General features: G+C 38.3%; 1 protein-coding gene across 11 annotated transcripts in view; it reads left to right on the top strand.

Annotated features, from left to right (window-relative positions):
* TMEM108 (transmembrane protein 108) overlaps window positions 1-26,525 on the top strand; it is a 640,726-nt gene that overhangs the window by 289,821 nt on the left and 324,380 nt on the right. For 7 of the 11 annotated variants that reach the window (XM_072726873.1, XM_072726877.1, XM_072726874.1 and 4 more), the window contains one exon: window positions 816-934. The gene's annotated coding sequence lies outside the window, so the exon portion shown is untranslated. Of the gene's footprint in view, window positions 1-404; window positions 503-815; window positions 935-26,525 lie in introns of all 11 variants that reach the window. The other 4 variants (XM_072726872.1, XM_026015544.2, XM_072726875.1 and 1 more) reach the window with 1 other exon arrangement.

The raw sequence follows: 26,525 nt of genomic DNA on the forward strand, positions 1-26,525 counted from the left end.
AGAAATGCAGATTCTCAGGCTTCACTTAGGACCTACTGAATTGGAATGCATTTCAAGATGCCTAGTTGCTATATGTGCACATTAAAGTCTGAGAAGTGCTGCTTTGTCTCATTTGAAGTCTCACATTGATTCTATGAGCAAAGAGGTATTCTACAGATAAAGAATCAGGGAACTAAGACTCAGTTGTTAAGTAAGTCAAGGTTATTGTGCTCACCTCTTACCCAGAATGCTGTACCAAACAGTGTTATCTGTAGTGTTGTCGTCTTGGTTGGGCTGGAGCCAATTTATCTGATAAATAGTAACCACTAGCTACCCAGCAGCCCATGGCCTTAGGTGTGGCTGTATTACTGATTCTGGCCACCAGAATGTGAATGGAAGTGCAAGAGTGTCACATTCATTTCCAGGAAAAAAACACAGAAACTGCCCATGTGAGCTTCCATGATGTTTTCCACTCCTGGCTGGCTGGAATGGAGAAGATTCCCAAGGCAAGCTTGGAAATCAGGTTGTGTTTTTTTGTTTTTGTTTTTGTTTTTGTTTTTTTGCTTGTTTGTTTTTAAATCAAGTTTTGAAAAAGATGGTAGAACATTTGTTAGCTGGGTGCCTGGATCACTGTGTCAGTGAGAACCACTCCACTGATTGACCTGTTTGTTCAGTATGTATATAGGAACCAGAAATAAACTTTTATTGAGCTTGAGTCGTTCTATGTATTTGAGTCTATGTGTTAAGCACTCACAAATTCACCTGAGCGGTGGCTCTGGATTTGAAGTTGTGGATCTTCTGGCCTAATGCATTCGTTTATTTTTTGTCTTTGGCAGTTGGTGATCAGTCAGTGGTGGTCCAACATGCAGAAGTGAGTGAGTGGTGAAAAGCAGCAGAGCTGATGGGTCATGAGGATGTAAGTGCGTTTGAAGGCTCTCACACCCTTTACTCCAGGGTAAGTCAAAGGCATTCTCTGCCATTGTTTTTCTGGTTTTACTAAGTCTTAGAGGCTTTTGTCTCACTAGCCTCTTTGAGTCAGTGCAATGAAATGCTGTGTATTTAAAAGTTTCCCAGAAGCACTTATCGATTCAACTTGTAGACACCATACAAATCAACAATTATGAAGAGAAGATTCATCAAGGTGATGGGATAGAAGCTGTGCATGGAAGTATCTCAGCAGAGGAATTTTCAGTGAGTTTGTACAGAATACGATTTATATGGGAGGAGCTGGTTGACCTTCCTGACATACATAGTAGGGAAGGGAATCAGGCTGATTGCCTTTTTTGTGTAGCGGTATCCTAGTGTTACCTCTGCTGGCATATATTCCCCTCTCCCAGCATCTTCCTCCTCCATGGCTTACTTTGCTTGACTCTTCCTTCATTAATCATTAATTTTTTTTTTCCAGGAAGGAAACAACTTACTAGAGAATTAATGATTCCCACTTTGGATAATAACACTAGCAGACATGTGGTTCTGTCTGTTTCATTTTATTTTAGCCAGTTTCATGGGAAGCTACGTGTCCATTCACGTCTCTCTATTTGCAGTCCCTAGTATAATGGATGTGGGTATTGGGAGCATTATAATCAAAGTTGGTTTTGGATTTTCATTTGTGCTGATTATTTTTGAGACCAGAGGGAGAAATTTACTATTTGGGATTCCTTCCCACAGTACAAGTGGAGGTCTAGGAAGGATGGGTTGAAAGGACATCATAACCTTTCTGAGATTCCTGGCTTTAAGAGCTTAAACTAAAAGCAGACTCCTTGAAAATTATAATTAATACAGATCTAAGCAGAGCTAAGGGATGGTTAGGAAAGAGACAGGTTTAAAAAAAAGGTACTCACCTGAAAAACTGTATGGAGGATTGTTTTAAGCATCTCCGTTCAATACTGTAGAGCCCTTGGCAGATAATATCCCATTACTCAGGCTCATACAGAGGGTACCCAAGAAAGGCTGATATCCTTCAGTGGCTCACATGGCTCGGTAATGAGTACAATTTACTGAACAGAATAGACAATTAGGGGCTGTAGATCTCTGGAGATTCCCATAAGCATACATCATTACTGCTCTGGAGTGATGCACATGCTTAGAGATAAGCAAAGCAGAGAAAAGGCAACTGCAAAGCTCGTCAACACCCGAAGAGTCCAGGTGAGCAGCCAGATATAGACCACAGCTCAGGGCCTGGAGGTTGCTAATGCAAAAACCCAGTCTTTGCTAGGTTTTCTCATTAAAGGAAAGAAACCAGCTTTTACTAGCTGTCTTCACTTTCCTCTATGGCTCCCATGTATCTTGTATTTTTTTTTTTAAAGATTTATTTATTTATTTACGATAGAGAGAGAGAGAGAGAGAGAGAGAGAGAGAGAGAGAGGCAGAGACACAGGAGGAGGGAGAAGCAGGCTCCATGCCAGGAGCCCGATGCGGGACTCGATCCCGGGACTCCAGGATCGCGCCCTGGGCCAAAGGCAGGTGCTAAACCGCTGAGCCACCCAGGGATCCCCCTGTATCTTGTATTTTTAAAGTAACTAAAAAGTATAGAATGCCAGAAATGGCACTTGACAGCAAGTTTCGGTGTAAATACTGTACAAGGATCAAATTGTAGAGGGAACCATTCTTTATTCATTAGGGGGCCAAAGAAAGTAATGCTAGAATTGCCAGAGGAGCTGAGCACTGTTGACATTCTGAGCCAGGCAGTTCTTCATGGTGGGAGCTGTCCTGTGCATTGTAGCATGTTTGGTAGGGTCCTTGGCTTCTACCCATTAGATTCCAGTAGCACTCCCCACAGTCAAAAAACGATTCCAGACAAAGCCAAATGTGCCCTGGGAGTAAGAAATTGCCTGGTTGAGAACCACTGCTGAAGTAATACTGCTGAAGGGATTGAATCTTGGTCTGAGTTTTTCTGGGACTGCATTTTAACCATTTAGCCTAACTTTGATAGTTTCCCTACCTGCAAAAGAAACACCGGATTAATAACTCAGCCCCTAAGGAAGAGATGTACATATTACTGTATGACTACATGGGGGCTCTATAATGTGAAGAAACACTGTTTCCCCAAATTTCCAGGACCCAAGGATCACTCTTGTAAAAGTATTAACTGAGAAATATTGGAAGTTTGAAGAAGGGAAAAGCATTAGTGGCAGGGGAAATAATGAACAGTACTGATTCTGATTTTATTTGAAAGCTTCATGCCCTTATTCATTGTAGCAATATATTCTGAATGAGGGCTTTCATTTGGAAAGTTAAGAAAGGGGGGAGTGAAGGGGGCAGAAAGAAGGTTGAGAAGAAAAGTCAAGGAAATTGTTTTATAAATTTTTTTTTTTAAATTTAAGTATAGTTGACACAAAATGTGTTAGTTTCAGGTGTACAGCATATTGATTCAGCTTCTTTATATGTTCTGTGCTCACCACAAATGTAGCTACCATCTGTCACCATACAATGCTATTATTATAGCATTGACTATATTCCCTATGCTGTGTATTTTATTCCCACGACTTACTCCTTCTATAACTGGAAGCCTGTATCTCCCTCTCCCCTTCACCCATTTAAGCCCATCCTCCTCTATCCTTCCCCTCTGGCAGTTTTTTCTCTGTATTTACAGGTCTGATTCTACTTTGTCTATTCATTTGTTTTGTTTTTTAGATTCCCACATAAGTGAAATCATAGAGTATTTGTCGTTCTCAGTCTGATGTATTTTGCTTATTAACATAATACCTACTAGGTATTGTCATGAATGGCAAGATTTTTTTCTTATGGCTGTGATATTCCATTTGTGTGTGTGTGTGTGCATATGTGTACGTATACCACATCTAAGGAATTATTCTTGATGGGGTGGTCTCTTAATGTTAAAATTACTCATGTAGGGATCCCTGGGTGGCTCAGCAATTGAGTGTCTGCCTTTGGCTCAGGGTGTGATACTAGAGTTCCCGGATCAAGTCCCACATCGGACTGTCTGCATGGAGCCTGCTTCTCCAACTCTGCCTGTCTCTGCGTCTCTCTCTCTCTCTCTCTCTGTCTCTCTCTCTCTCTGTCTCTCATGAATAAATAAATAAAATCTTTAAAAAAAAAAATGACTCATGTATAAGTAGACCAAAGAACATAAAGGAGTAACCCTAAAAGGAAATACAAATCAAAACCATAATGAGATATTGCCTCACACCTGCCAGAATAACTAAAATGAACAACTCAGGAAACAGCAGATGTTGATGAGGATGCAGAGAAAGGGGACCACTTTTGCACTATTAGTGGGAATGCAAACTGGTGCAGCCACTGTAGAAGACAGTATGGAGGTTCCTCAAAAAGTTAAAAATACAACTACCCTATGACCTAGCAATTGTACTACTAGGTATTTATCCAAAGGGTACAAAAATGCTAATTTGAAGGGACATATGCACCCCAATGTTTATAGCAGCATTATCAACAACAGCCAAATTAGGGAAAGAGCCCAAATGTCCAGTGACTGATGAATAGGATGACGAAGATGTGGTGTGTATACACCCGCATCATGGAGTATTACTCTGCCATCAAAAAGTATTTTTGCCATTTGCAACAACATGGATGGAACTAGAGTATATTATGCTAAGCAAAATAAGAGAAAGACAAATACCCTATGATTTCACTCGTGAATTTTAAACAAAACAGATGAACATAGGGAAGGGAAGGAAAAATAAGATAAAAACAGGGAGGCAAACCGTAAAAGACTCTTAACTATAGAGCATAAACTGAGGGTTGCTGGAGGGGAGGTGAGTGGGAGAATGGGATAAATGGTTGATGGACATTAAGGAGGATGATGAGCCCTGGGTGTTAGATGTAAGTGATGAATCATTATATTTTATTTCTTAAACCAGTACTGCACCATATGTTAACTAACTTGAATTTAAATTTTTTTAAAAAGTAACCCTGAAAAGAAATATACCCTCCCAAATGACTGCTGATCCTAAAACAGATTTTGTGGGGAATACAATAAAGACCACAGAATGTTTGGAGAAATGTTTTTATTCTAGAACCTTTTTATTTCTGTTTCTCTTCGAGAATATGGGAAGGGTTTATCTTTAAACATATGCCTTTTGAGTGATAAAAGGTTTTAATATAACATGTGTTCTTTTGCTACTCTTCTAGAACTCAGTGTTGGAATGGTGAAAGAGGTGGTAACCCTCACCTAGACCTGAAGCAATTACATTATTTTAATAGAAAGCCTCATTTTGACTCTGAGACAAGGCCAATGCAGAAAATAGATGTGAACTGTCCTGGCAGGTTTGATTCAGTCTTGCTGTATTTCTGGTCCCCACAATTGTTAGAGATGCCCACAAAATTTACAGTAAGACTTCCAGGTGATTCTGATGGATGATATAATTTGAAAAGCACTGCTCTTGTGGTTTGTGATGGCAGGGAGGACACTGAGAAAGTATTTTTCCAGGTGGTCAGAAGATTGTAAGATTTTTTTTTTTTTGCATGTGATAACCTCTTAGATCATTCCCACGTCATAGTCTAAGCCTTTTCCTACCTTGTTCAATATAGTATCCACTAGCCTTAGGTATCTATTTTTATTAATATTAAATTAAAAATCAGTCCTTCATTTGTACTAACCACATTTCAGGTGCTCCATAGCCACGTGTAGTTAGTAGATACCATTATTGGACAGTGCAGACACAGAACATGTTCATAGTCCCAGGAATTTCTACTGGGCATAGAGCTTTGGTCAGTAAGGACCCTATTTGTTGGAAACTCTTATTTTTAGTGATAGTATGCTCTTGTTATCTCAAGACCTTGCCTCATTTAAAACTGAATTGCATATTGGACTTTGCCCTTTAATCCAAGGTTTCTGAGCTGTCTCTCTTCATTTGGTCTCTCCACAGCCTGACCCTCAGTGGTGAAGCTTGTTTGTGCAGGATGTCTCTTTTGATACTGCCTACAGCTTAACAAAGAGTCTGAGAGAGGTGGCAAGAAAATTTTCACCTTTCCTTCTGCCAAGCCCTGGCTTGGCTCAAGAAAGTGTTTTGTAAGATGGTAGTAATTCATAAGCTTAACCTCTAAGGAGTTATGCTCTGAAAAATTATTTATTTATTTATTTATTTATTTATTTTATTTTTTTATTTTTTTTTAAATTTTTATTTATTTATGATAGTCACACACAGAGAGAGAGAGAGGCAGAGACATAGGCAGAGGGAGAAGCAGGCTCCATGCACCGGGAGCCTGACGTGGGATTCGATCCTGGGTCTCCAAGATCGCGCCCTGGGCCAAAGGCAGGCGCCAAACTGCTGCGCCACCCAGGGATCCCTTTTTATTTTTATTTTTTTATATTTTTAAATTTTTAAAAAATTAGTTTTTAAAGCACATTTTTCAACAGACATAGCACAAATTTAGTAATAAAGCCCTTTAGCAATGTGGAATAATTTTCAGTGATATTATCTATTACTATTACCAATATTAGTTGCTCAGAAACTATCATAATTAGGACAAATGAAAAGATGTGAAAATAAAGACAGTTTTTAAAAAGATGTAATTTAAATCTAACTGAGCCCAAGATTGTTTTGTGTGGTAGAGAATGTGAGAGTAGGGAGTCTGTGTATCATGGGCATTGTTGGAAGTGAGGCAAAGGGGTCTACAGGGGCTGAGATGATCCTTAGCCTTTACTTGACTGCTTCACTTCTGATAGAATGCATTGCTTGTTCTCTTATTGCCATCCGGTCTTCAGTGTGCCTTCCTTTCCTGCTTTTGTCAGCCCCAAATGTTGTGCTTCTCAAGGGAAGTGCTATTAGCATTTTGATAGAATGATTCTTTGTTGTATAGAACTTTTCTGTCCATTTATGTGCATCCTACAGTGTTTAGTATCCAGGTCACTAAATACTCATATTTAACCAAGTCATTGAATCAACCAACATATCCCTCCACTCTACCCCCATTTCCAAATATCTATGATTGAAAATAACTGGCTGCTAGTGAGATGAGTGGTATCTTTTTGAGGAGGGAGGAGTAATTAGTTGGGGAAGGTACAAGAGTTTAGTGGGGGCTGGCTCACTAATTTTTTTGTAAAACCTGACCTTTTCCCAGTGCTGGAATAGCTTTGGTAGCCAATTTTATTCTATAGGGATTGGAAGAATCAGATTTTGCCAATGTAAAAATTGAACCCTGAGCCTTGGAATCAAGTCAGAAGTCACACAGGGGAATCTGTCAGTGCCACAGAAGATGGAGAGACTACTGAAGCTCTATAGGATGCCAGGTTTTCATTCTCAACTCACTATAAATCTTCTACTTGAAAATAAATTGTAGTCTACATGTGGCAGCAGAAAAAAATACAAGGGCAATTAAAAGGCAATCCAAGGGAGACAGGTTTTGTTAGCCATTTTTTTTCTTTCACTGATTGCAAATATTAGCAAAGTAGCCTCTAAATTTGTGAGGTTATATGTAGACTACCAGGAGATATAAGAATGTATTATAAAGAGAAAAAGGATGCATGGGAAAATAAAACAATGTTAGACATGTACCAAGTTGGGAAGAATTCCAGGGGCCTTTAAGAATGAGAAGAATGTATAGTCTGGTCAGAACTCAGAGAGGACCTAATTCAGGACTAGGAAGATTGTTCCCGATCTGTTGCAGCTCCAGGATGTGTCTGTATTACCAGTGGTTGGTCAATCTATATTCTTTTGACCATTAACAGGTCACATTATTTCCATTTTGGCTTCTCTCCTCATGTACTCCTGTTGCTGCTTTTCCTTTTTGTCCCCACAACCTATCTAGTGGTCTGTGTACAGATCAGGAAGAAAATGAATAGGATAGTTTTGTAGTAACTATCATCCCTACTAGTCAAAGCTATTTTACCAGAAATCTTAGAGGGTAGTCATGCCCTCTCTTGGTCCAAACAGGTGTGGTCTGGGTTGCTTGCCTCAGTAATGATTATGGTTCTGGTAGTTTCTCTAGAAAGGAGTAGTGGTGGGGTATAGATTGAAACAACATGAGCTCTCTAGCATTTGGACCCTGAATTTTTAAATCAGTATAAATAGTATTTGAATCAGTATAAATACTATTTGAGGGTTATGTGTATAATAAAGAATTGGAAGATTATTTGAGAAGCCTACATGTTCAGTAGCAATTGTGAAAAAAGTCTGAATCCATTTTTTGAGGAGGATTGGCTGCATCCCAATAGGGAAATTGCTGGGCTAGATGATTGGAAAATGAAGAGTTATATTTTCCATATGGATATCTTATTTTTTGCATTTGTCAAACGTGATTCTCTCAGCCACCCATGTATCCCACAGGAATAATAGCTAGGTGGCTGTCTAAATGTTGAAAGACGTTTTGACATCTTTGACAAATGTTGTTCAACAGCTGGGTTTGTAAGATTCCAGTTCTACAAAGGAAAATAACTTGGCTTATGACTCTAAAAATAAATTCCATATAGATGTTGTCATTTTGGGGATTACTGTGCCTTACAAAGCAGACTTAATGTTTTGTGTTACAGTTTATTTTATTCATTTACCCCTGATCTTGGAGAGTTAATTTCATTTGAACCAATGATTGTGACTTTACAAGGTAATGGATTCTCATATCGCAGAAGGCTCTGTCCTTACTGATAATTCTGTGACAGGGTAATAATGAAGGGCCAGGCTCCATGGATCCCTACAGCTGTGAGTGGTGCGATCTCTGGCAGCACAAACAGACCATTGGTTCATGGAATTCATTTAAGGCTCTCATGCTTCTCGAGTAGCTAGAAGCACAGTGGTGCCACATATGGACAATCACTATTTCCTTAGAGACAACTTTTGTTGAAAGCGACAGAAGGGGAGTTCAGCAGGGCTTCTGCAACTGCTGATTGAGGAAAGAATATAGTCTATTATTAAAGGGTGATCGGGATCAGGTTTCTCACCCAGCTGCTGACTACTGAGATAAAAAGACTAAAGATGAATCATTTGCTGCAATTTCTCCTCTTCTAACTCTGTGAAGATCCTTTCCATCCTCTCTATTGAATTTTTTTTTAATAGAAAGGAGAAGGGAAAAAGAATTGTATCCAGTGAGGTTTAACATATACCCGTATTTTTTTCTAAACAGGAAGATTTATATTAGATAACCACGTTTTGCCAGATTAAAATTTAATTTTAAAAGGTAGTAATTTTATAGTATAAGCTAAAGTAACTCAAATTTGTGCATATGCGATTTTTTTACAAAAATAAAACTAAATTCTGATAGAATCATGAATGAATTTGTAGCCCCTCCATAAAGATTCTATAGCAACAGTAAAGGCATCTGTTCTCTCTACGGTGTAAAGAGATTCTGAAAGATGGCTGAGAGCCAGGATCCCAAGTCCTGAGATTTTGTCCTACTACAGGGATAAGGACTCTGGGTGCAGATGCTTGAGGGCAGGGCAGAAACTTCTAGCCTGGGTGAACTTCCCTGTCCTTCCTGTGAGCCTCAGGAAGGGGTGCTTGATCATTCTCTACCCTTTGCCTCCTGAGCCCATCAGTACATCTTGGCCTTCACCTGTCCAAGCAGTGTTGCTGTGGCTGAATTAATGTCCTTAAATGTGACCCATTCTTTATCAGCACGCCTCCTTAGGGGAGGCTTTGTGTGCAAGGAAGAAGGCAGGTAGGCACCTGTTTCTCTTAACTAACAAAAGCTGTCTCTTTTCTATTGGAAAGAAGACTTACTGGATCACTTCTGAAATTTTTAATTATTGGCATCAGTAAAGCCAGCTTAGAAGATTAGGTTTTTACTTGGAGAGACCAAAGTACAGTGCTTGATTTTAAGTTTTTCTTTCTGATGTTTCTCCAAATGCCTTTTCCTAATGCCTTGTTTAGATTAAGTTTCTTTTCCCTCTTTCTTAGACTTTTCTTATTTCCAAAGTTCTGTGGTTCCCAGCTGGCTGCAGGACAAGGTGCTTCTTAACTAGGCATAAAGGCCATCCACAGTCTGACTCCAACTTTTTCTTTCTACTCTTTGTATGCATAAACTTCTCCTAAATTGGTCTTATCCCATTCTCTCCCCTCTGCATAGAATGCCCTTTTTTCTCTTCAGTTAGCATTTGGTTTCATAGTATTGATACACTCTTGGCCTAGTAGCTGGATCTGCATTTCCATCCGGTCTATATCCGCTTTTAGAAATGTGACTTGTGCCAAAATATTTGATTTCTGTCAGCCTCAATTATCTTTTAGGATAAGATTCATAACCACTCTATATTATGATTGTGAGCATGGTACTTGGGGTGCTTTTCCAACTGCGCTCTCTTTTCTGCCTTTCTAGCACAGAGTTCTGCATGTAGGCTCATTGTATGAGCTTGCTGATTAAGTTATCAGCAAGCCAAGCTGGTCTGCATCACAATTCTTGATTAGCTATACCTGCCATTTCCATGCCTTCTCTAACTAAATCTTTGTTTGATAAAGGCCACAGTACTCCTAGCCCTGTCAGCAAGCACCTAAAGATGTATCTCCTTCCTCCCCTGGGATTGTAAAAAATGATGTTCATGGACCTTCATGATGTTCTAGCCTATCTGCCCACATCAGAAATTGACAGCAACTTTAAGGTCACTCTACACGACCTTGATAAGAGATTAATTTTCTTCACATTTGTTTCCACTCATATGTAGTGAGATTTATCATAGATCCCAGATGCTATGATTATAGCTGTCATTGTAAAGTAAAATATACCTATTGGAAGCAAAGTTTTCTAAAGCCCAAACAACAGGCTTTTATTCCAAACATCATTTAATAAAATGCAACATGACATTAACAGGATTGTTTGGACAAACTGTTGGAGTTCATTTAAGCAGATTCTGCCTTGTATTGATTCTCAATTATAACATGTTAGCATGAATAAGCCTGGCAGTGTTTTTAAATGATAGCAATTCTCTCCTGGCAGCCCTGCCCTTCTTTGACTGGAGCTGCAGGCATATCAATGTTCCTTTTGTTCATTCTATTTAAATTATGATTTACCACCTTTTGTTCAAATGGTTTAAGCCATATGTTAGGTGTGTAAATTGTGATTTCATAAAATCTAACTCCTCCTGCCTCTTTTTCTCTTCCATTTTCACCATTATTCTTACTGTTTCATGCACAAAATAAGGCTTAATTTTTTTTCTACTCAAGGTAAGAGTAATTTAAATGCTTTTATTGCTTTTCTAGTTTGATCTATTGTTTTTTTAAGTTATTAAAATGGGCTGTAATTTCATATAGATGTGAGTTGAATTAATTTTGTCCCTTTTTTGTACTCTTCAGTTTTTTGGTTAGAGACAGGAATGCAGCTGCTTGGATTCTTCTGCATTCTTTGGTTATTAGTGTATATTGCTAAAAAGGAACCTTACCAGTGGTTTTGTTTCTTTTTTCCTCAGACTTTTGAAGGAAATATATAAAAAGCCACAAAAATATTTGTGGTATAGAAAGATGTATTACATTCTTCCCAGGTCCCTCTTATGAAGAAGGATTAAGACAGTTTTTTTTCCTCATAATCAGAAAGATTAGTGTAACTTCTTTGAAGACATAGGAGCCCCCTGACATTTTCACTCCATAGGCACTGATGGAGGGAGGACCCATATTTACATGTGTTTCAGAGGAGAAGGGAGGGTGAGTGGGAACACTATACTGTGTAACTGCTTTGCACTTAGTTGCTTGTTAATCCTTCTGAAAAGCAGGGAGACACCAGGGCCTCAGCCATGTGCTCTTCCTCACAGAAATATAGTTGGAGGAAGCAAGAAATACAACCCCTGAGCAAGTTGGATTTTTTTAAAACTATGGGCAGCAGGATAAGAAAAGCAAATGGAAGGAGAGATGTTTATCAGCTCAAATACATGGCTGCTTTGTTGATTTGTGTTAGGTCAAATATCCTACACTACCTTCAGTTTTAAATAAACCTCTCCGTTTCTTGCCCTGTGAGCTAATCAGAACTTTCTGCTGTTCCTGGAAGCTCTCCCCTCTTCCCTCAGAATTTAGGAAGAAGAGCTGATGGGATCAGGCTCTGTCTAGGAAGAATTGACTGTCCCTCTGAGAGTTTGCTCCTGTGGAAGGAAAAAGGGCTTATGTCTTGTCTTGTATCTTGGAATCACTGCTGCAGTCAGATATGTGCTTGCTGCCACATCTTGTCTGTTTGAGGTTCCCTTCCTCTTGTTTGGCTGTAAGGCAGGCTGCTAAGTGTTGTGGCTATTCTCTTGTGCCTACCAGCCCTCTTTCCCAGGGTGGAAGAAATGGAGGAAGAATGCTCCTGAGGGGTCCAAAAACAAGAGAAGTGCCAAGACAAAGGTCCATTTCACAAATCTGCAAGTCTTTTTGTTTACCTAGATTTGGTATTTTTGGATATTCTAGTTTTAGGCCATATTTTTGTGACTGGGAGACTTTGTTACTTACTTTAGTTTTCCCCTCAATTATTTGTCTCTGTAATTAGATAATAAGGCTTTATAAGCAGGGGTCATGTCATCTATTTCTCTTTGGCATTATTTATATTGCCTGCATTGTGGGAAGCACATGGCGGGAGGTTTCAGTGCATTAATAGCTTCTTTATGTAGTCTGTGTTACTCATTCCCTTTACCTTTGCTTATGTATCATTCCTATATTTCTATTCAATAACCATTTGCAAAGCAGTCTGTAGTAGGACTAATTCAGCCATACCTGATTTTTATCTGTTGAGCTAAATCTTGCCTTTTGCTTTCTTGCAACCCTGCAATCTTAGGAACATGAGCGAGCCCTACTTTTGACTTATCAGAATTCTTTTACTTTTCACTACCAGGAAATAGAAGAGGCCTAGGTTCTTTTCTTTCAGGTCTTATTACTTGGTCCATGTGGCTACAGAAGAGTCAGCACACCTCTCTGTGGTGCATTCTCATAATTGAAAGTCATCCCAACTCCTCTTGCTCAGATTACTTACTCTGTTACTGGTTCTCCATCTCTCTGGTAAAGTCATTATTTTTATTAAAGTTCTGTTCCTTCGTTCTAGTTGTTTTATGCAATTTTTTTCTAGCCAGACCCATTTCTTTGAAGGGCAGGGACAAGACCTAATTCTCATGTATCCTTGGCCATGCTTTTTTTTCCCTGTAGACAAAGCATAAGACTCTATTCAAATTAGGTGATCCATAAATGTATTAACCTAATTAAACCGAAGCATTTATAAAATTCAAGAGGAAGAAATGCCCTTAATACATTAGCATCCAAGCACACCCTAAGGTCTTCTGGTTTGCCACCTCATTTTTTATGGTCAGTTTATTGATTCAGTTTCTTCATCTCCCCTTCCCTCCCTACTGCACCAGGCACAGTGTAAGGAGCAGCAGATCTTAGTTGAATATAGGCATGGAGCTTACCATCAAATGAAGAGGATAGGCACTAAACAAATAAAAGTGTTAGAGCTTTAGACACTGAGAACTACAGAAGCCCATGATGCAGAGCTGCCTTAGGGCCAAGGAAGCTTTTATTAGGATTCAGTGTTTAATCTGCGAATTTTTAACCCAGAACAAGGGAAATGTGTAGCTCATGTGTACCAGAGCTTGGCCTGTAACCTAGATTTCTACCCTCCTCCTGAATTTTCTGAGAATGCTATGGAGACATTCATTGTTAAAGTATCTTCATCTTGAGTTTCATTGGGTTCCGTAGCTTAGCTATTACATGAATAGCTTACATTTTGATAGTGTATTTACTATTGATACTTGATAATGAGAAATTTGGAACTTATGAAGCAGTGTACTATATTTTATTTAGTCCCTTATCTTCTTCTGAAATAGTTATTGTCCCCCCCCCCCCCCCGTTAGTTTCTCTTGACACTGTATGTAGTTTATGGCCTTCATGAGTTTTACATTTTTTTCAATTTCCCCTAACTCATTGGAGTTTTATTTTAAACTGTGTCCTACAGAGTGATAAAAATGAACGACTTAGGATTTATAGAAATTGTAAGTGGCCAAAACATAAGTGATAAGCAAGTAAGAACTTTAATAAAAAATATAAAAATTCAGAATGAACTCAAGAGGGTTCTCTGAGATGAGCACAGAGGGTAGAGAATGGCAAAGGAATCCCTTTTCATTTTTTCCTAACTCCTCAGACCTCTTCACATATGTAGGCCTGGCCAGAAATGCCAGTGGGCAAAAACCGAAGAGAACTTCTCTCTACATATTTACTCACAAATTATTCATGTAATGTACATGGGAAGAGGAATCAGACAGTGGGGATAGAGTCCCTGAATAGGAGCTATAAATAAGGGAACCTGCTTAACCTGTGGACGTAGTAGGTATTCTGCATCACACTTGTACAGATTGTTCTATGATTGAGAAATATTTTATTCTACATTAGTTTACAGAGAAGCATAATAGATACAGAAAGTGTGATTTGAGCAAGATGGTACATCTACCTCATGAATTCTTGAACTGTGTGAAATTGTCTGCAAAATGTTTACAGTTGAGGGCATTTTTTTGTGGGTGATTCTGGTTTATCAGATGCTCAAAGGGGTTTCTGATGATAGAAAGGTTAAGAATAATATCAGCAGAAAATACTGATAATTTTAAAAAGTTTGGATTGATGGAATCTTATATGTCATGAAAATCAAACTATTAAAAATTGCTAAGTTTTACAATATAATTTAAAACTTACAATGAAAATCACTATAAACAAGATTCAAAGATATGAGTAATTGCAAAATAGGTAGAGCATGTTTATTGATATTCCTAACATGAAAGTAGAAATCAAACTGGCAGTGATTATGAAGTTGGACATAATGGTGTTGGTGAGTATGGGGACTTCTGGAGCACTATGGTTGGTTGGGTCTGTGGTGTTGTAACCTTTCTGGGACACAGTTTGGAAACATAAAAATGTAAAATGTGCTTACACTTTGATCTAGCAATTCAACTTCTAGAGTTTGTCTAGAGAAAACAATTGCACAGCTCTTACAAGATACATAGAGATGCCCATTGCAGTTTGTTTGGTAAAGTAAAACTAAAAATAACCTAAATATCCATTAGTAGGAGACAACATAAAATAATGGTACATGTCTACGGAATACTGTACAACCATTAAAAATGATGTGGTAGTTCTTTGTTTTTATGGAGAGGCATCCATGACACATTAGTAAGTTAAAACAATTCTGATCACAGGAAACATAGATAACCCGTTTATACAAAATTGTAAATGCATATATGTGTATGGATGAACACACAAAGAATGTTCTATAAAATCCTAGCAATGTCTTTTTTCCAAGTTGATTTTTGTTTTTGTTTTGGTATCTTGCTGTATAATTTGAATGTGCAATAAGCGCATCTCATCCTTAAAAATCATATTTAAAACATGCTTTGCCTTACAGATCAAGTGTTGTTTGCCACATCATCTAAATAAGGCAGCATATTAAATGGGTAAAAAGGACTGGATGTTGTTTTTATAGAACATCCATTAAGTTAGACTGTATGCAATACTATACTAGGTAATAGGAATACAGAGGAGTATCTTTGTTTCCTAGGAGCTTAAAGTCTAGAAAAATTTAAAGGCAATTGGGTTTCAAGTAGGTGTGCGTTTTTAAAAAAAAATTTTTTTTATTGGAGTTCAATTTACCAACATATAGCATAAGGTGTGCAGTTTTGTGACGTGGAATATGTAAGTGCCTTCCAAGGGTGGTTTTTTATTTTTTTAATTTTTATTTAAATTTTATTTAGTTAACGTGCAGTGCCATATTGGTTTCAGAAATAGAATACAGTGATTCATCACTTATATACAACACCCAGTGCTTATCACAAGTGCCCTTTTTAATACCTATCACCCATCTAGCCCATCCCCCAACCACCTCCCTCCATCAACCCCCAATTTGTTCTCTATCATTAATAGTCTCTTAAAGTTTGTTTCCCTCTCTCCTTTTTTTACTTCTTTCCATATGTTCATCTGTTTTGTTTCTTAAATTCCACCTATGAATGAAATCATATGGTATTTCTTTTCTTTAACTTATTTTGCTTAACGTAATACATTCTAGCTCCATCCACATTATTGCAAATGGCAAAGATTTCATTCTTTTTGATAACTGAAATCCCGTTTGTGTGTATGTATACATGTGTGTGTGTATCTCACATCTTTATCCATCAGTTGATGGTCATTTGGACTGTTCTATAGTCTGGCTGTTGTTGATAATACTGCTATAAATGTCAGAGTGCCCTCTGACAAGTACCCCTTTGAATCTGTATTTTTGTACTTTTTTGGGTACCTAGTAATGCAATTGCTGGATCGTAGTGTAATTCTATTTTTAGTTTTTTTGAGGGACTTCCGTATTGTTGTTCAGAGCAACTGTACTAGTTTGCATTACCATTAACAGTGCCAGAGGGGTTCCTAGGCAGCTTTTTATGATGGCATGTATATTCAAATATATCATTTACCTTGAGAGTTTACCCAAATATGAAAGGAAAATCCATCAGTGCTTCACATTGAAGGAAGTATTTTGGCACAGTTTTATGGACTTACAGAACCATTCAGCTGAGTGTTGCTAACAGTTTTGGCACTTTCTTTTATTATTATTATTATTTTTTTTAAATTTTTATTTATTTATGATAGTCACAGAGAGAGAGAGAGAGAGGCAGAGACACAGGCAGAGGGAGAAGCAGGCTCCATGCACCAGAAGCCAGACGTGGGATTCGATCCCGGATCTCCAGGATCGCGCCCTGGGCCAAAGGCAGGCGCCAAACCGCTGCGCCACCCAGGGATCCCGGCACTTTCTTTTAAAAGGAGCTAGCAATTTCTTTCATTGGCAGTTCATTAGGTGTTTTAAACACCTGCAATTTAAGTGTGGTAGCAATGAACATAGAGTCTTTTCTATGGCAGTACTGGAAAGTCAGAATGTATTTTCTAGAAGAAAAGGTCCCATCGTAAATGAAATAAGTACTTATTTTTTAATCAATTTTTTTAAATTCCTGATATGGATGTTTTCCTCTAGAATTGTCACATTATTTTTTGATGTTGGAAAATCATAGCCTGTTGACCTGATGATGCACAAAACATAGGCATCAAATTTTTTTGAGAGTTTTTGATAATTATATTCTCCATTAACATCTCATTTAAAATTGTCTTAATTTTTTTTTTTTAGGCTCAGAGAATAAAAACATCTGCCTGTAGCTAATGGACATTCTTTTGGCCAGAAGGATAGGAGCTCTTGATCTAAGGAATCAGGGTGGGTTTAAAGGAAGTTGGTTAGTGAACTTAAATCTTAATGTACTCTGCCATCCATTTTCTGCTTTTAGTTTTATCACAAGAAGTGCTAAGGGAAATATTCAGAAACCTATTCTAACAGGATATGTACCCACTTAGAAATGTAGTAAATCACATATAAAATTTACTTTCACAGAATTAAATTTCCATCTAAAGTCTGGTGATATAATTTAATGCCAGTTCATTGCTACAAAGATTTATCAAGCCTCTATGGATTCAAGAGAGAATGGGAGAAGATAGATTGGAGACAACACTTTAGAGGACTTTTGCCAGTTGCCTGGGGAATAGTAGGTAGAGGTTTACTGGAGGTCACAGATTTAGAGTGAGAGCATTCAACGAGTTGGGCTTATTTCTTCTCTCTAGGCCTATATGTGCATAAGTGGAGGGATGAAGTTAACCAGGTTGTAGTTTTACCAAGTAGGCAGGTCCACATGAGAGTGGGAGGTGGTTCAGGGTATACTCCTTCCTCACTCAGAAAGGGAGCTGTCATAACAAATGACTAGAATTTAAACTGGTTAAGGAGTTGAGGCCAGACGTGGGGAGATAGAGGGACAATAGAAAGTGGTAGGATCAATGGCTTGCAGGTCTCACTGCAATCCCTGAAGTTGGTCTCAGTGAAGTTGGGGTACCAGAGGTGGAGAACTGACACAGGAAATGGTGGTGGTTAGAGAACAATATGGAGGAATTGCAGTTAAAATTGGTATCTGACCTTGGAGTAAGGGTGGAGGACAAAGACTGAGAAGCCAGAGTACTGGATGATTTGTGTGGCTTTTGAGTTCACCTGGAATCATGGCCACAGTAGTGATGGGCATTGATGGGGAGCCAGGAACCCAGGTCTGTCCTGAATGAGGAAGAGTGGATGGTAGTCTGATTTTGTGTGACTCAAAGCTCAGCATTTATGTGAAAAGAAAGGGACAATGGTCTAGATGTAAAGAGAAGCAATAAGGACACCCACCCCACTTCTAATCCCTGTGATTAAGGAATGTTGGGTGAAATAGTTACCACTTGAGAAGGTGGGGGAGGAGAGAGAGTAGTGCCCTCAGGGAACAGCCAGTTTACAGTTAGAGTAGGAAGATGGAGCATTCAGAGGGGAGGCCAAAGATATAGGGGATCTTGCTGATGGCTGCCTGTGAGTTCCAGAGGCACAGGAAAGGAGCTTCAGGCACTGGGAGTGGTAAAGAGATAGGGTCAAGAAAATGAATGAAAGAGGTTATATGGCCATGAAATTTGGAGGAATGAGAAATGACCTGGCTTTCTCACAGTGTCTGATGTTAACAGAGATAAAAGGTGTGATGAAATTAGTCTTAATATTCCCAAGGCTATAAGCACAGGAAGTGGGCTGGGAGGCAGGCAGTGTGGATATGGGAGCCCTCAAGGTTTTGGATCTCCAGACTCTTCTTGATTGAGTAGTCTTAACACTGAGCGAATAGGGCTCTCACTTAACCCCAACTGGGGAGGGGACTGTTTTAATTTTAAGCACTCAGGGCTCATCCTTAGCCCTGCCCAGGGAGTTATAAAGAACAAAAGAGGGTCATGGAAGGCTCTCCTGCTTTATTCAACTTTGTGAATCACTTTACATAATTCACCACAGAGACTGCATCCCTTGGACTGTGGCATATTTCTGCTAATTACTTTGTGCTTGATGAGCAGCCCTCCTTCATTTCTTGCTCCTTTCCTTCCCACTTATCCATCTGTTTTACTTCTTGTCTGGATAGATGAAAGCTGCAGTGTATGCCAGTCTGAGGGCAGAACATCTACAGGGCCCAGCTCACTTACGATACTATCTACAAGAAGGCATTTGGTCATTTTAGACTAGGAATCACTTCTACCAACCTAAATGGCCTTCAGTTCTAGCTTCTGGGCAATCCAGAAGGGATCCCAGAGTATAGGCCGAAGGAAACTAAATGTATGAATTGACCTTTAAATGATCTATTTTGGAGAAGTTAATTTGTGTTTAACTTTTTTCGAGCACTGTATTTGAAATTCAGAATGAACTCTTGGTAAGTCCTTACTGTCCCTGTGGACAGATACTAGCGTCTTTAGTGTCTGTCTGCTCTGTGTCACAGTCTTGAGCCCTAAACACACTGTATAAAGAGATCCAAAAAAGATTTGCCAAAGGGAGCAAATTTAATTACAATTTCTCTTTCTGGAATCCTGCTACCTTGACAAGAATATCACAGAAATGACATTTCATGAAACATTTGAAGAGTTTTAACATTTCACTTCTAAATGTCTATTTTATGTGTAAGGGAACTTCTCATATATGAATCAGAATTTTCAAAACAAAAGGAACAAATGTCAATATAAAGGTTGGTTAGAGAAGAAACTTCCCCCTTTTTCTTCCTAGAAGTTTCAGAGATGGGAGTGAAGCAGGGGAAGATAACACTGATGAAATTGTGGTTTTAAAGGTACCCTTTCTTTTCTTACAAAGAAATCTATCCTACAAATCACACAGTATGTAAACAATAAGCACAACTAGGGCAGCCTCGGTGGCTCAGCGGTTTAGCGCCGTCTTCAGCCAGGGCCTGATCCTGGAGACCTGGGATCGAGTCCCACATCAGGCTCCCTGCATGGAGCCTGCTTCTTCCTCTGCCTGTCTCTGTCTCTCTCTCTCTGTCTCTCTCTCTCTCTGTCTGTCATGAATAAATAAATAAAATCTTAAAAAAAAAAAAAAACACAGCTAAAGGTGATTTACTGGCATTCCCCCCTCCCCCCCACTTTGCATTGACACTTCATCACATCTGCAATATAGTCGTGGTCATAGGGCAGTCCCTGCAAGACCCTGAAAGTCTGAAATAACAAAGTTAAGTCAGATCCCTGCCAAGCTATAAACTTATAGAGGGTAGAACCAGGTCTTTTATGTCTTGCACAATGACTTTGGGGAAATGATCTCACCCTTTGAGATGTCCTAGATGCCAAAGCCATAGTGATATGATCCTTGAATATAAATGAGTGTAGTGTATATTTGTTGAATGAATTAAATTGTGGTCAGTGTAATTTTTGTTAATACTGTGTATTTTCTAATTGAGTGCCAGCAATCCAAGTGCTTGGGTGTGTATAAGGATACGTATAAGTATATAGGAAGACACACAGATGTGCAGTGACATAGGAGATAACTTGGGTATGCAGAGACAGCCTAAGTCTTAGCTAACATTTTTAATTAGCCAGAATGTTGCCTTTCTCAACTATGGTGGATACAGTAAGTTTACTGTAAATGTAGTTATACTTTGCCAGCTTTTTAATCTTTTGCCTCACAGAGGAAACAACCGTGTTTAAGAAAAACATGTCTTAGGAATCATAAAATGAGAGAGCTCATGATGGGAAATGTGACATCTGGTGGATTAAGCCTGATCTCTCTACCACTGACCTAGTTTTGACATTTTAAGGTCTAGTTAGTACAGAAGAAACCAAGTTTTATTTTTTTTTTTCATGCTCCAAAAACAAATTTGTTCTTAAAAAAATGAAAGGACCCCAACTTAGGGTGCATATTCCTTAATGAAGAGCTTCTATGATACAATTAATTGATAGCTCCTCAATCTTGATTCTAACAAGTTGTTTTATTCACAACTGAGCAAATTTTTAAAATGAGGGTTTTGTCCATATGGCATTCATGTGATTATGAGTATTTGTACGTAGCATTCTAGAAATAAAAATATAATTTTAAAATGAAAATTGTAAAACAGCACATACTTATTTCTACATAGTTCAGCTTCTTTCAAGGCTTAACGTGGGTGGGATCACACATCTGAATATTTCAATGTAATTGTAGGGTCATTAATGCATGGCAATTTTGGTTCTGTAAACAAGGGAATAGACTGTTCTGGAGGTTCTTTTGTAGTGCATAAATATATTCTCTAAGTTAAGCGTAAGGATTGAAAACCATAATAGCAATGAAAACCTACTCTTCTTCATTAGTGTGGTTTCTGTGAGTTTTTGTTGTGACCATAATTTTCACATGTACTTAAACTCCAGTTACCCTACTATGGCAGTCCAAGCATGATACTCCTCACTGAATTTTCGTTAATTAAACTTTTCTGTGAAGTAAGGACTTTCCTGTAGCTTGAAATATAATCGATGATATACTGGGATAGCCACCAGTTTCATTCCTGTTTCTGTGTGGTGTGAGCCCATTCAGTATTGTTATGTGCTTGGTTACGGGGTGATCTCTTCATTCTGTTTTGTATTACCATATTTTTGTAATGTGTATCTCATTTTTTTTTTTTACCAGATCTTGTTTTAGAAAGGATTGAGTGGTTTACCAAGATGTACAACATATAACAAGTTAAATTTTAAGAGCGAAAGAAGGAAAAAAAGGGCAACAAAATGTTGAATGAAGCTAAGAAAATTGCAGGTTATGGGAACTGATAGTCTTGCTTTTGAGAGGACAATTAGATGGCTTTGGGTTTATAGCAGCCATTTTGAAGAGATCTCTGCTTCATTACATAATATTTTAAGTATAAGAACAGTTTATCTCCTGCCCCTTACATAGTTTGATCAGTGTTTAATTTTTTTCAAAAGAATTAATATACACAGAATAGATATCCTGTATATGTAAGGTAAGAAGAATAAAATATGTACCTCAGTGTACTCTTTACCTAGCTTAAAAAAAGAACATTACCACTTCTTTTGAAGTCCCCTTGTGCTTGTCTCCAATTGCATTCCCCTTCTTTTCTCTTACTGGATGTAACTAGTATCTCCAACTTTGCAGTTATACCTTACTGTTTAAGTTTTCACATCTGTTTACATATTTTAAGCAAAAAAAATGAAACCATAATATGTGTTTTTGTGTGATCTTTGCTTGTGCTTAGCATTGTTTGATATTTCCCTGTGTTGAAGTTTGTACCATAGTTAATTCATTTTTACTTATGTGACTGTGTAGTATTTATCCATTTCCTCAAAGTGCTAGCAATGTTCCTGTTTACAACTCTTGGTTCATGTCTCCCTTGTGTATGCCTTATACAGATACATGTGTAACACTTTCTCTAGGCTACATAATTATTAAATGTAATATCATAGGGATTGTGAATATTCAGCTTCATTGGGTAATCCCAGATTGTTTTCCAAAATGGTTATACCATTTTATGCTCCCACTGGTGTAAGGGAAGCTCTTATTATCCTCATAATACTTGGTATTATTTGACTTTGTAATATTTGCCCATTAGGTGAAGTGATTGATGCATTCTTTATAAAGGTACTGCCAGACAAGAAGCCTGGCACCAGAGGTGAAATCCTATTTATTTGGTTTACCAGGCCCTTCTAGACAACTTCTCTTTAGTCCCTGAAGATTTCCTTCACACTAGCCAAAGCTTCACTGTGTCCTGCCTGCTTTAGCTCTCTGAATTACTAACATTCATGTGCTATATCACCTGCTTAGATTGAGAATTTAGAACATGCTTTCAAATGTCTTCAGTTGTGCTTTTCTCAATTAATTCAGCATATAATTACTTGGTAGCATACCTAGTCTATGCCAAGATATGTTCTTTGCTCCCAGAGGCCTTATGTCTTTTGAGAGTAAGGGCCAGTAAGGCTGTAAATAAATTAATAAAGTGCTATGAAGGAAACATAAGGTGTTGAGATAGAGAGTAACATGAGAAATGTATGTCAGGCTTCTCAAGCAGGTGGATTTAGTTGAGACATGAATGGGAAAGGGTTGTGACTTTATGTGACTAATATGTGACTAATATGTTTGGGGCAGGACAGGGAGAAGAAAGGGGATAAAATTTCGGGCAAAAAAGAAACACGCAAGGAACTTGAAGGCAGGATAAAACCCAGCATGTTTAGGAATTGTAAGAAGGCAGGTACTGCTGGAAGGCAGATGCTGGTTTGGAATATGGTAAGACTGTAGAGATTCAGAAACAGCCAGATCATGTAGAACCTTCTCAGTATGGATTCATGCTTAAGTGCAGTGTAAAGCTGGTGAAAGGTTTGAAAGGAGGCTGGAGGAGAGAGTGACATGATCTAGTTGAAATTTTAAGATAACTTGCTGATATGTGAAGAATGGATTGAGGGACAGGAAGCATCTTCAAAGAACCACAAAATTATAGACATTTGGTACACTTGTTCTCTAAGAGAATACAAGGTGAGGTTCTTACTTTCCAGTTGACGATTATCTGGGTGGTAAAACATAAGAAAATTGATAAGACTAACTGCAATTTTGTGTACAAAGAAAACGTACATTAGAGGTTCAGAAAATGAAGAGATCACTGTGGATGGGAGCAGTCAGGAAAGGCTTCTTGGGCAGCTGTCACATTCAATATGGACCTGGAAGGATGGGCAGAAGTTAAAAAACAGGGAATGGGGAAAATATTTCAAACAGGACAAAATGGTATAGACCTGTTTGGATGGAACAGAGGAGGGCTGAGAGGTGAATTGAGAGGGAAAGCCTTTGCCAGGTTGTAAGAGACCTTGAATGACTTCTCTTCCCTAAATATGTCACCACTAATGGAGTGGTGAGTTGATACATGTTTCACGTCTTTGTGAGCATGTAGCTGACAGCTCTAGTTTAGAAGACTTCACTAGGAATACAGTTTCCTTACAATGAGCATCATGCCATTCTTCATTGTAAGCTGATTTCATTGGTCCTGGATTACCTTCTTATGGGACTTTACTAAGTCACTAGTTGACTTTTAGTTTGTCATTGGGTCTTCATATAGGAAGAACCAATTGTTTTTTAAATAAATGAAGTGACATGTCTAGCTAATATAAAATAAGGGCAGGAGCACCTGAGTGTCTCAGTTGGTTAAGCATCCAATTCATGATCTCAGCTCAGGTCTTGATCTCAGGGTCATGAGTTCAAGCCCCAAGTTGGCTCTCCTTTAAAAAGGGAGAGGGGCATTTATCTTATTCCCTAAAGACTTTCCTTCATTTTAGCAATGGTGTGAGGAAATGGTTAAGGCAACATGTATCTGCAGAATTTATTTAGATCAACTAGTTTCTCAAGAAACTAAAGGTCCAATTTAGTTAAATCCTTTTTACTTATAATCCAAGCCCTTCCCCCTCCATATTTAATTCTTTATTGCCTAAACTCCCCTCTAGCCTGCTCTTAAGGTGAAAATAGAACACAAGATATCCCACCTTGGATTGTGGCTTCCTCCTTTTATGACTTTGCCTTTACCACATCATGTAGCCAGGAGTGGTACATGGTCTGTCTAGTCTTGGTTAAAGTCTAGCTGTGTAATTGACCTCAGTCTTATGTTCCAGAGAATGTATACATTCTTCATCTACTTTTTCACTGTTCTGTGTACCTGTAGATCTTCTCTTGAATTTGTTGATTTACTACATCCTGTTTTTACACACAAACCTGGTAGTTGTTCCTCATCCAGAATAATAGGTTTCTCTTAGATTGATGCTAGCACCTTCTACATGTAACATGTCTTTCTAAACTTATTTTTCTATAAAAGCCTGCTGATGCGTTTTTGCCCATTCTTCCTTTTGGCTCAGCATCATACCTAATTAAGTGCTGCTCTCTGGGGGCATTGAGTGACACCACCAGTATAATAAATGTCATAAGTACCTGCCAACCTCTTCACACCTCCTTTCAGGTGCTTGAGCATTTTGATAGCCTGTTACAGATTCAGAGAGACCCTTTAAGTTCCCAGAGTGTGTGACATTTTACTTGTCCTCTGGGAGGTCTACTGTCTTGGGAGAAGTGGGCTTAAACAAGTGAGCAGATAGCATAAGACTGGTGTCACCAAGATGTCAGTCACCTCAGCCTGAGCAGTTGTAGAACTGTGGTGCACCTACTGCCACTGCTTCTCTCTCCTTGCATCTGTGCTGAGGAAATTTAAAGTGGATTTGTCTCTGGAAAGGGCTTAGAACTGTGATGCAACTTATGAGAAAGTGATATGAATACAGATATAAAACAACCACAACAAAATAAACCTGAAGAATGTTTATTAGGAAGAGAGAGCCTGATTTAAATATCATTATAACATTTCATTATAAGGACTTATTCTCTATCATAAAGCCATGTCCACATCCTGGCAGGCAACCCACAGAATAATCTTTCTGTTGATCTGACTACAATAAACTGCAATGAATACTTTCTGATTCTTGTTCACCTAACAGCCACTTGTCATCAGAAATGAATTGTGTTCTGAATTGGAGATGAGTGCATGGGAACCAGGCTATGGTAGCAACTCTGTTCTATTGCCCTTTTTAAAAATTGATTCAATATTTACTGCCCTCAGGGAACTCCCATCCAGGAAGTGGAGACATAGGCAGCCAACTAATGCAAGGTCTAATCTCCTTGAAGGCAGGAGCTCACAAATTTGTCTTCTGTGTTACCAGTGCTTTATACAATGCCTTATGTACAAAAGGTGCTCAGTAGGAATTACACTCCCTCCTCCCCTTTTTTGGAAATAATTTCAGACTTCTAGAAAAGCTGAAATATACTGCAGAAAACACTCATACCCATTATCCAGGTTTATTTATTGTTGGCACTTTGTCCCATTTGCATGCTCATGTTCACATGCTTTCTCCCCCACTCTACCCCCAATCCCCTGTATATAGATGTGTATATATAGTTTTTTCTGCAACCATTTGAGATAAGGTATATATCTCATGGTTCTTTAACACTTTAGTATATTTCCTATGACTAAGGATATTCTCATACATGACCACAGTACTTTACCAACCTTGATAAATTTAACATTGATAAGATACTTTAATATACTGTCCACATTCCATTGACATAGTATTTTTTACAGCATGGTTTTTTCTTCCAGTCTAGGGTCACTTATTGTATTCACTTCTGTCTTTTTAGTTTCTTTTCTCTAGAATAGTCATACAGCCTTTCTGTGTCTTTTATAACATCAGTTTTTAAAGAATACAGTTTGTTGATAGAGAATTTACATGTTATAAAAATCACCAGTTTAAGAAACACTTCATTAATATTTAGTAAATTTACAGAGTTGTGCAAACATCTCTACAATCCAGCTTCAGAACATTGCAGTTAACCACAAAAAAGATACCTTATGTCCATTTGTAGTCAATTCCTGCTTCTAGCCCCAGGAAACCACTACACTGAGCCCCTAAGAATTAATTACAGTTTCAGTTTATTACCTTGGTACTGGTTACCCACTGGAGATCTCTGCTTGTAGGTATCTGTTCCAGTAAGTTGTGCTTCGCTTCATCTACTTGTCCATCTCCGATTTTGGGGGGCAGTAGTTTGCCCTGTGACCTCAGCTCTCTGATAGACCTAGGGAAGAGTTGTTGATTTTCAGTTCGTTCAGCTTTTTCCTTGAGAGGATGGGGGCGATGACTTCCAAGCTCATTACATGCTGACCAGAAACCAGAAGCTCTTATTTAAGGGTTTTCAAGAGAGCAAATAAGCCTGTATTTATTTTATTTATTTATTTATTTATTTATTTATTTATTTATTTATTTATTTATTTATTTATTTATTTATTTTGCAATTAG

Source organism: Vulpes vulpes, chromosome 11 (genome assembly GCF_048418805.1).
Source record: "Vulpes vulpes isolate BD-2025 chromosome 11, VulVul3, whole genome shotgun sequence".
NCBI lineage: Eukaryota > Metazoa > Chordata > Mammalia > Carnivora > Canidae > Vulpes > Vulpes vulpes.